Below are 10,195 nucleotides of genomic sequence, written 5' to 3' on the forward strand. Positions count from 1 at the left end.
AGGAGTATATGCAACAGTTAGTCTCTGAATTCTCTATCTCGTTCTCTGAACCTCACAAACTCTCTTGTATGGCTTCCTCCTCGTATCTTCAATTCCCCATCCCCAAACTCTCCTGTATGGCTGATGAAATAGATGATTCGGGACATTAAAAAAATTTGAGAGAGAAGGAAGAGAAACTTATTGGGTGGTTGTACGTCTTCTATCTAGATCAGGCCAAAGCAGGCGGGGCTGTGGACTCAGTCGCGGAAGGCCTCCAGGTCAAGCGGGAAATCTCGAGGTCGGTGTTGAGCAATGACAGGGTGGAGATGTTGCCGTGCTCCATGCGCACTCACCGGACGAACTCCTCGAACACGTCCGCTGCAGCGTGCTGCCGCTCGAAGTTGTCATAGGCAGGAGGAGGTCAGCGACGGCGATAGAGCCACGAGATCGAGAGCGATGGAATTGGGGGAAGCCGGGCGCGTGGGCCTTGGAGGTGGGACGACGTGCATACGTGGGCTGTTTTTATTTTCTTTTTGAGTTTTCTTTCGTGCGAGGAGTTTCTTTTTTTCACATACGAGAGGGAGGGGTATCGAAGGAGGTTGAACCATCGAACAGGTCGAACCATCACGACGTTCGATCCCCCTTTAATAGTAGAGATATAAAAAGTAATTAACGGACTAATCAGAAAAAAGATAATTATTCTAGAAATTACCACAAAAAACAAAAACATCTAACGTTCGAATTATCCACCTTTAAAATAACAACCGTTAGATTTAGATAAAATTTCTTTGACATAAATGTTCAAAGAAATAACCCACCATTGCCATTATAGAAAAACGTTTCATCTCTTTTATTCCACCCAGCCTATGCACGCCTATTATTGTTAGCGAAAAAAAAAGGTGTGAGCACTTGTCCCACCATACCGTGCACATCATTGCTTCAAACAATTGACGGCCAGGCTGAAAAAACATACCAACGCCCAAAACAAAAACAAAACTTGACGCCAAGCCAAAAGGTGTGCTCGACCTTTCCTTCCGCACGCTGGCATGTGGAGCTAGTTGGATTACTTTCTAAAACAACGCACTAGCACGTATAAAGCTACACTTAGAAGTAAAAAACTGGGCTCAAAACTGTGTAATACTCACCGCTTCTGAAGCTAGCTTACTACACAATCAGCTTGGACGTACATGTACTACTTGCTGCTGCCCATACACGATCAGCTTGACCGATTTGCCGGCTGGTAACGCGCCTTTTGATCTTCCTTTATTTCTCTTATTATTACAGGGTTTGGGTTACAAGAGTTACACAAATATATACTCCTACATCTTGAGGTGGGCTTACTACTTATATTTGGAGTACAACGCTTAAGCACAATACAATAGGAATACTACTCCTACACGGATTAACTATTGCTTGTAATTCTCATAATATACGATCTGTCAGTTGGTAAAGTGCCATATCATCTTCCTTTATTTCCCTTACTGGGTTCGAGTTACAAGGGTTACACAAATATATACAACGCTCAAGCACAAAATGGTAGGAATACTACTCCTACATGGATTAAGTATTGTTCTTAATTCTCATAATATACGTCGGTACATGAGCAGGCTTTGGAAGTGGATAAGTTAACATCCTCTCTCATGTGAGTCCCGCAAAACTACATAAGCCATCGATCCCTGAAACAATGCATCAACGAAGCACAGTGTAGAGATTGTACGGGTTGGCAGATCAGCAGCGAAAGAAGACCATAGATCAATGGATTCAGCATCACTTTTTGTGATTGTCTGGCCGAGGTAATTTGAACCACTGATCAGCCAATCAGAGGCGAAAGAAGATCACAAAATCACTAATCGGCGGCGAAAGAAGAACACAGACGGACGGAATCAGCCGAGGTGCCATCATGCTCCTCCACAAGCGCTAGGTTCATCTACCCTAATCATAGCCATCAAAAATCCTCAATCCTTTAACCCTAATGTATTTTATCTCGAGTTGCTCTATCAGGTTTTGGTAGTAGCTGCCAATACGTCTTCTCCGCAACCTATCACCCTCACAGCTCTGTCATCTTATTCGCAACCTCTAGATGCATGCCCTCTGTACCTCAGGGAAGGAGCATCCAATATCCAGATGTGCACTTACAAAGAAGTGGCATTGCACTGACACCGGGGGGAAACCGGTCAAGCTACCATGTTCTCAAATGAAGGCGCCCCCCGCAATGAGATGCATATGTACCTGCTCAGATTCGGAACGTAAGTGCATGCCTTTGTTGTTTCCTAGAGGATCACAACACATACAGTTGAATGTATAGAAGTGTAACTTCATCGGCGAGTACGTGTTCGGTGTTCCTACTTCCTACAAAAGGCTCTTCTTGCAGGTGCATAGGTGCATATAGGACTATAGTTGAAAACAGTAGGATAGGCCCCTACGATATTTTTATATTAATTAAAACTAAACTAGAATGTACATAATTATATGTGAAAACATACCACTTTCAGTATGTTGTGTAAAGTATACAAAAACCTAGATGTCCTAAGGGATAGAATGAACAAAATAAGAGATGAAATGCCAAAGAGCCTCCTTGGTCCTGTATGTAAGCAGCGTAAGATCTTCCGTCTCTATTGTTGCAGTACGTAGCTTTTAAGATTCCATAGTTTAACACACCAAATAATCATCTCACAAATGGTCAATCTTTATTGCATCAATTTTATTCGTTTCTAGGATCCCCGTTTTACGTATGATTTCATATTATTTATATATATGAATGTGAATGAGAAAACATAAGATACCTGAGACAAAAATATGTTACTCTCTCTGTCGCCACATACATGGCATGTAAATCCAGTGAAAAGTCAATTCTATTTTAGTTTAACCAAATATCTTGAAGAAAATATCAACAACTACAATTTTTGGTAAATAGAGTATAAAAATATATAATGGTGGATATATTGATATTGATCTTATATTATTTATCTTAATATTTTTGCACATATATTGGATCAGACTTGGAAAGTATTGGTTTTGTGAATGAATTTATATGCCATCTACTTGGGGCAGAGGTAGTAGCAATAGTTATATATTTCTTTAGACAACTCAAATAATATGTTTTCATTATTATACCTTCTAAAAGTTTTAACTCGCGCATCGAGCAGGCCACTTTGCTAGTGAGGAATAAAAGAGCATGGTGCTGTTATGAATTTGCAATGGTCATCTCTGATGATCGCAACCGTAGCCCCCATCCAACCTCACTATGAAATGATGCATCAACATTCAACTAGAGGTCATCTTTCCTGGCTTATTCCATTTGTACAGTTTCCGTCGGTGGAGCTTTTTGGTTTGCTTTGATGAATGCATTACAGAGAGCCAAGATGGTCAAAGACCATTGTGATGCAGGCGGTACACTTTCATTATGTTTAGACTTTCGACGGATCCACCAAAGGTACGAACATGTCATCGCTAGAACCTCGGCAGTGCCCACACCCTTTACGTTTCGATATTAGTCGACTGAACCATCGATGGGCTCTTCCAGCATTTGAGAACCGTATGTATGAACAGGAAGCGCACTCATGATTCTTTCTTCTAGTCTTATCGCTCTCCAAAGCTGTTTGGCCGGAGTACATTTAAATAGCACATGGCGCCTCAGCAGAACTGCTCTCACCTGAATGGTTGCATGAAGTGCACGCCAACAGAACTTTTTTATCTAACCAGGGATGGATAGCTTCAAGATCTTCTCCAAATAGGATTTGTGCCAACCAAGGATAAAGCCATTTGATTGGCATAATTGCTGAACTGGTGCCTCCATTTCCACATGGTATGCTGACTTGACTGAAAAGGTTCCCGATTTGTTAAAGTGCCAAGCTACAAAATCATCAAAGCCATTCAGACTCAAGGGTATAAAAAGGATTCTATTCGCGTCCACAACTGAGAAGATATGCCTGATCAGTACTTTGTCCCACTGTCTGGTTAGAAGGTTGATGAGGGCTAGTCGGAATCCAAGGATCCATCCATATATCGATTGAAGTAATCCTCCTAGAAGGGCTAGTCGGAATCCAAGGATCCATCCATATAACAATTGAAGTAACTTTGCCCACACGCCATATGTTGCCCCGTTTAAATGTTTGAATACCTGCAACTAAGCTTTGCTAAGTAAATGAAGACCCCTTTTTCGGACCAGCTTCAAGGATATGTTGATGTGGACAGTACATAGCTTGACGTATCCTAGCACAAAAGGGGTCAGGTTTTTCTATCAAACGCCATACTTCAAGAATGGAAATCAAGGAAGGCTGGCCCTCCTTGGGTTTTGGGGAAGCAAAGTTTCCACCAAGCAAACCAATGCATTTTTAATCATTTTCATTGTCTCCCCACCAGAACATTGCTATTGCATCTTCTATATCCTTGCAAATACCTTATGGAATGTTGAGCACTCCCATTGCATACACAGGGATAGCTTGAGCTATAGCGTTCAACAAAGTTTCCTTACCAGCAATTGATAAATTCTTTTCTTTCCACCCATTCATCCTTTGTATAATTCTTTCAACTAGATGTTTAAACGAATCACTTCTGTCAATCCCCACTAGTGTCGGGAGTCCCAAGTATCTATCTGATAGAGCTTCATTTTCAATATTCACTAGTAGAAAAGGGGGCATCAGTCCCGGTTCGTAAGGGCCTTTAGTCCCGGTTCTTAAAGGGTCGTTACTAATGCCTCCCCCCTTTAGTCCCGGTTCTACAACGAACCGGGACAGATGTGCCTCCATGTGGCCGGTGCGCCGAGCCCAGGCAGGAGTGCCTTTGAGCCCAGGCAAGAGTGCCTTTGGGACCAACCGGGACCACAAGGCATCCACGCGTCAGCATTTCAGTGGCTGTGGTTTTTGTTTTTTTTAATGGGGGTGGGTTTGGGGTTTTTGGAGGGTTAATTTAGGTGTTTCATATATTGTGTTAGCTAGCTAATTAATAGAGAGAAGTGTCCTCTTTTATGTCCGTGCTTGGTCGACGCTACGTACTGTACATAGAGAAGCCCTCGACACGCTAGCTAGAAAGAAAATGAAGAGAACCATTAAGTACAGAAATTCATCATGCATACAGAGAGAAGTGATCGATCGACCTCTCCTCCGAGAGATTGGTCGAACAACAAGTTTTCGTATTATCTATCCGACGCTACTGGCTACATACATATACAATATGTAAAATCTCTTACAATTCCTTAGCAATGGAAATCAATTTCCACATGATATTCTCCGGCTTTATTGATGATGTGGTCAAGAAAGAATCCCGCCAATTCTTCTTGAATTGCTTTCATGCGATCTTGTTCTAGGAGTTCATCCCGCATCTGCCACGTCTAATTTGAAGAAGGGGGTTAATACATATATGAATGAAACTCAACAGAAATGATGGTGTAATAAAATGAAATTGTGAATATTATTGCTTACGCACTTCATATTGTCTTTTAGAGTAGCCCCGCTTATTTTTCAAAGTCGCGTTGTAGATGAACTCGCACACGTAGTATCCACAGAAATCATTCCCTTGTTTCTGCCACAAGCACTGAAATAGAGGTCAATCAAACTGATAATGAAGCATTATAAATGGCCTTGATGAAAGTACAACTATAGAATCAACGGGAGATGCGCGCAACTAGCTAGCTAGTAGTACTTACTTTCGGGTATGTATATCGCAGCTCCTTCGGCAGTCCCGGAACTTCTGTGGTGAACTGTTTCCAAACCCTGCAAGACAAAGAAAATAATTATTATTACTTGAGATATCAGGAAATGAACAAAAAGTTGCTGATATGGTGCGATAAATGATCGATTGAACTTACTTGTTGAGCAGTTTAGTCATTTCCGCATAGGTTTGGGGATCTTTTCGTCTCGAGTCTAAGACGTTTACTACTCCCCGCTCAAGCTTAATCTCCAGAAGAACATAGTGGAGTCTGCGCACGCATGCATAACTCATCAATTACATTACTATAACCTCGCTCGAGTAATAAGGGAAACCGAATATGCATAAGAGAGTAACACTCACTTGAAGTTGTAAGGAAAGAGTATTAAATCTTTGTTTTGATTTTTGATCTACGATTGTGGCAAGTACCCCTCGGCCTCTTCGGCGTCCTTTTCAACCAGAAATTCATCTATGATATTTGTGTTAATGAACCCAATATCATACATTTCTTGTTTTTTGCACTCGACGATCTTCAATCTGCATAATATAGTGAGGATAATTAATTATAAATACATGCAATGAAAGAGCCGAGCTATATATAGAGACTTAATGACAGAAATAGTACTTACAGACAGTAGCAAAAGACTGATAGTTTATTGAGGGCCTTTTGATTGAAGAACGCGAAGAACTCCTCAAATGGAACAGTCAACAGATCAGTTCCAACGAGGTCGTGCTCCTCTTTAATATTCAGATACAAAGCATTAGTCCCCTCAGACTCTCTACAGGTTTTCATGTAACAATCATGGAATCTTCGCATCATAGTTGTTAGAGATTTTTCATCTTTGACGAGAGGCTTACCGTACTCGTATCTGTGTTCGTACACCTCCGAGAAATCTGGAATTTGATCGTCAGGCAGGTAATCTCCAAGATTGCCATAACCGGCCACCATCCTCGGAGCATTAGCGACAATGTCGCCGCTAGACACATTGAGCGGGGGGCACAATTGTTGTGCTGTTCGCCGAGCTGGGCAATTTTTTTCCCAGCTACTCGTTATTTTAACCTTTTATCACTGACAGTACTTCCCGACCGCTGGGCTTCGACCGCTCGACCTCTGGAGTTTGTTCTCGGCGGAGACTTTTGTGGTTTCCTCAGGGCATCGATAGTGCGCTTTGCTTTCACCGGATCTACCTTCTCCTCCGGAGGTGGATGTCTCTTTGCTTTCACCCCTTCAAAGAAGTGCTTCATGTGGACCTGCACGATCGTCGCGTTTTCCTCCTCGGTCCTCTCATACGGTAACTTCTCTAAAGGCTTGAGAGGTGGACCGTATCTGTATTGCCTCCCGCCTCTACTGGTTATACTGCTAGACGCCGGAGCAGACGGAGCGGCGGTGGCGCCTGTCTTCTTTCGTGCTTGCTTACGAGGCAGAGGAGAAGGACTACGACGTGCCGGAGCAGCCGGGGAGGCGGCGAGTCTCTTCCACCCTTGCTGGCGACACAAAGAAAGAGGAGGCTGCTGGCTACTCGGGCGCGTCGGTGCAGGCGGAGAAGGAGGCGGAGTGCCACCACGCGCCGGAGAAGGAGGAGACTGCTGATTGCTCGGGCACGCCGGTGCAGGCGGAGAAGGAGGCGGAGTACCACCACACGCCGGAGAAGGAGGAGGCTGCTGGCTGCTCGGGCGCGCCGGCGCAGGCGGAGAAGGCGGCGGAGTGCCGCCACGCGCCGGAGAAGGAGGCCCAGTGCCCTGATCGACACTCGCCGGAGGAGGAGGCGGTGGAGGAGGCGGAGTGTGCCGGAGGAGGAGGAGGAGGCGGAGGCGTCCAGTTCGAAAGGTTGATGAGCTCCTTCCGCCATAGGCATGGAGTCTTCAGAGCAGAACCCAGCCTAGTCTCCCCTTCATCGGTAGGGTAGTCAAGCTGGAGGTCCTCAAATCCGTCCGTTATTTCATCCACCATCACCCTGGCATATCCTTATGGAATCGGCCGGCAGTGAAAAGTTGCGCCTTGTTCAGTAGGATAAACAGAGCCAACAGCCGCCTTGACCTTCAAATTCATCCATCGCGTCATAAGGTGGCAATTTTGAGCCCCCGTGATAGCATCCATGGGATAGCTGGCAGGAGCCGTCAAGACATGCTCCGGCTGAAGCAGCTCGGTGGAAGCCACGCTGCTTCTCTGCTGAGATGGCGGGATAGCTTCGGGGGAAGCTTCGGCAGGTCGTTTGTTGTGATATGCTTCTCGTTCCTCTAGCCCCATTACCCTTTCGTGGAGCACCTGCAGTTGGCTCTACTCCAGTTTCTTCCTCCTCTCATGGGTTTTGTAACTCCCTGCGTCCGGAAAACCAACGTTCCATGGAATGGAGCCTGGCGTGCCTCGTGTCCGTCCAGGGTGCTCAGGATTCCCGAGGGACATTGTGAGCTCGTCCTTCTCCCTGTCTGGAACGAACGTCCCTTGCTGCGCTGCATGGATATACTGCTGAAGCCTTGTGACTGGTGTTTTCAGTTGCTCGTCCGTCCAACGACACTTCCCTGATACAGGGTCCAAGGTTCCGCCAGCCCCTAAGAACCAAGTCCGGCAACGGTCTGGCCATCTCATTGTCTCCGGTTCGATCCCTTTATCAAGCAGATCATTCTCGGCCTTGGACCACTTAGGCCGGGCTTGCAGGTAGCCACCTGACCCCGTGCGATGGTGAAACTTCTTCTTCGCAGCATTTTGCTTGTTTGTCGCCGACATCTTCTTACTCTTTTCCGATGTCTTGTAGGCCACAAATGAGGGCCAGTGATCTCTGATCTTCTCATATTTGCCGATGAATTCTGGTGTCTCTTCTTTGTCGACAAACTTTATCAGCTCTTTCCTCCACCTCCTGAATAGGCCTGCCATCTTCTTAAGAGCACAAGACTTGATTAATTGCTCTTTAACTGGCTTCTCCTGATCCTCCTCTGGCGGTAGGGTGAAATTTCCCTTCAGCTCAGTCAAAAGATCATCTTTCTGCATATCATTGACATAAGACACCTGAGGGTCTTCCTCCTTAGGCTTATACCATTGGTGGATGCTGATCGGGATCTTGTCCGTAAAAAGAACCCCGCACTGAGCAACAAATGCGTTCTTTGTCCGGATGGGTTCAATCGGTTCACCGTCGCGCGCGATTGCTGTGATCTCAAACCTTTCATCCGAGCTCAACTTTTTCTTCGGGCCTCGTCTCCTTACCGAAGTTGTGCTCAATCCGAAGGGCTAGAAAAAGGAAGAAAGACGATAGTTAATTAATATGTGTACATATACCAAAACAATGAATGCATCAATTAACTAGTGAGCACGGGCTTAACTAATATATATATATACCTGGCCGGACTCGGTTCGGTCACCGGAGCAGTCAGCACGCTCTCCTTCTTGTACCTCCATTGGGTCATCACCAGAGCCATCATGAACATAGCCCTCTTCTTGTACCGGCATTAATGGGTCGGAGCCATCATGAACATAGCCCTCTTCTTCACCTAGTCCTTCCTGACCAACGACGTCGTTGAAAAATGATGCAACGACATCAGTTCCTTCTGCGATTATCTCCCCCAACATCACTTCTGTTGCTTCGTCCCGGTAGTGCTCCGTTTCTGCAAATATTTACAACATGTCAATTATTATTCAAACATGGTACAGATGGATATATATTAGTGGCAAACGTAGAACTAGCTAGCTAATCACAATAAGGAATCATGTTAGTGACCTCGACGCTGCTTCTCTAGGGTTTGGGGTGGCCTAGACAACGCTTCAAGGGTTTGGGGTGGCCTCGACACAACGCTTAAAGGGTTTGGGGTGGCATCGACGACAACGCTCTTTTAACTTGGTAAATTTGGGTGGCCTCAAGAGAGTTTGTCGGGTAGGAACGCAGCGGGAGGGGGTAGGAGACCAACATCATTTTTTTCTCTAGGGTTTGGGTGTCCTCGAGAGTTTTGGTCGAGCGAGAGGGACGAGGGGGGGGTATATCGACGACGACAGAGGAGAAGATCGAAGAAAAAAAAGAAGAAAACAGAGGATAAGAAGAAAGGAATAGAAGAAAAAATAGAAAATATTCTATTTTTTTCTTCTTCTCCTCTATTCCTTTCTTCTTCTCCTCTTCTTTTTCTTCTTTTTTCCTCTTCTTATTTATTTCTCCTCTTCTTCCTCTCTTCTTCTTCTTTTCCTTTTTCCTCTCCTTCTTTTTCTTCTTCTTCCTCCTTCTTCCTTCTCCTTCTTTTCTTCCTTTTCCTTATTTTACTTTTTCCTCTACACTAACCTAAAATGCACTAACCTAAAATCGATATCTACTAACAACCTAAATAAAAAATTAATACATATATTAAAAAACATATATGAACAAAAAAATGCTATGAACATTATATTCATACATAGATAGCCACATCCATTCATCATATAGCTACCACATACATATATACATTATATATATGAAAAAATGCATATACACACATATATACACATATACAAAAAAATACACATATATATATACACATACAAACACATATATACACATATACACACAAAAATGCATATATACACATATACACACAAAAAATGCAGGGCAGGGGC

The sequence above is a fragment of the Triticum aestivum genome, chromosome 4A (genome assembly GCF_018294505.1).
Source record: "Triticum aestivum cultivar Chinese Spring chromosome 4A, IWGSC CS RefSeq v2.1, whole genome shotgun sequence".
NCBI lineage: Eukaryota > Viridiplantae > Streptophyta > Magnoliopsida > Poales > Poaceae > Triticum > Triticum aestivum.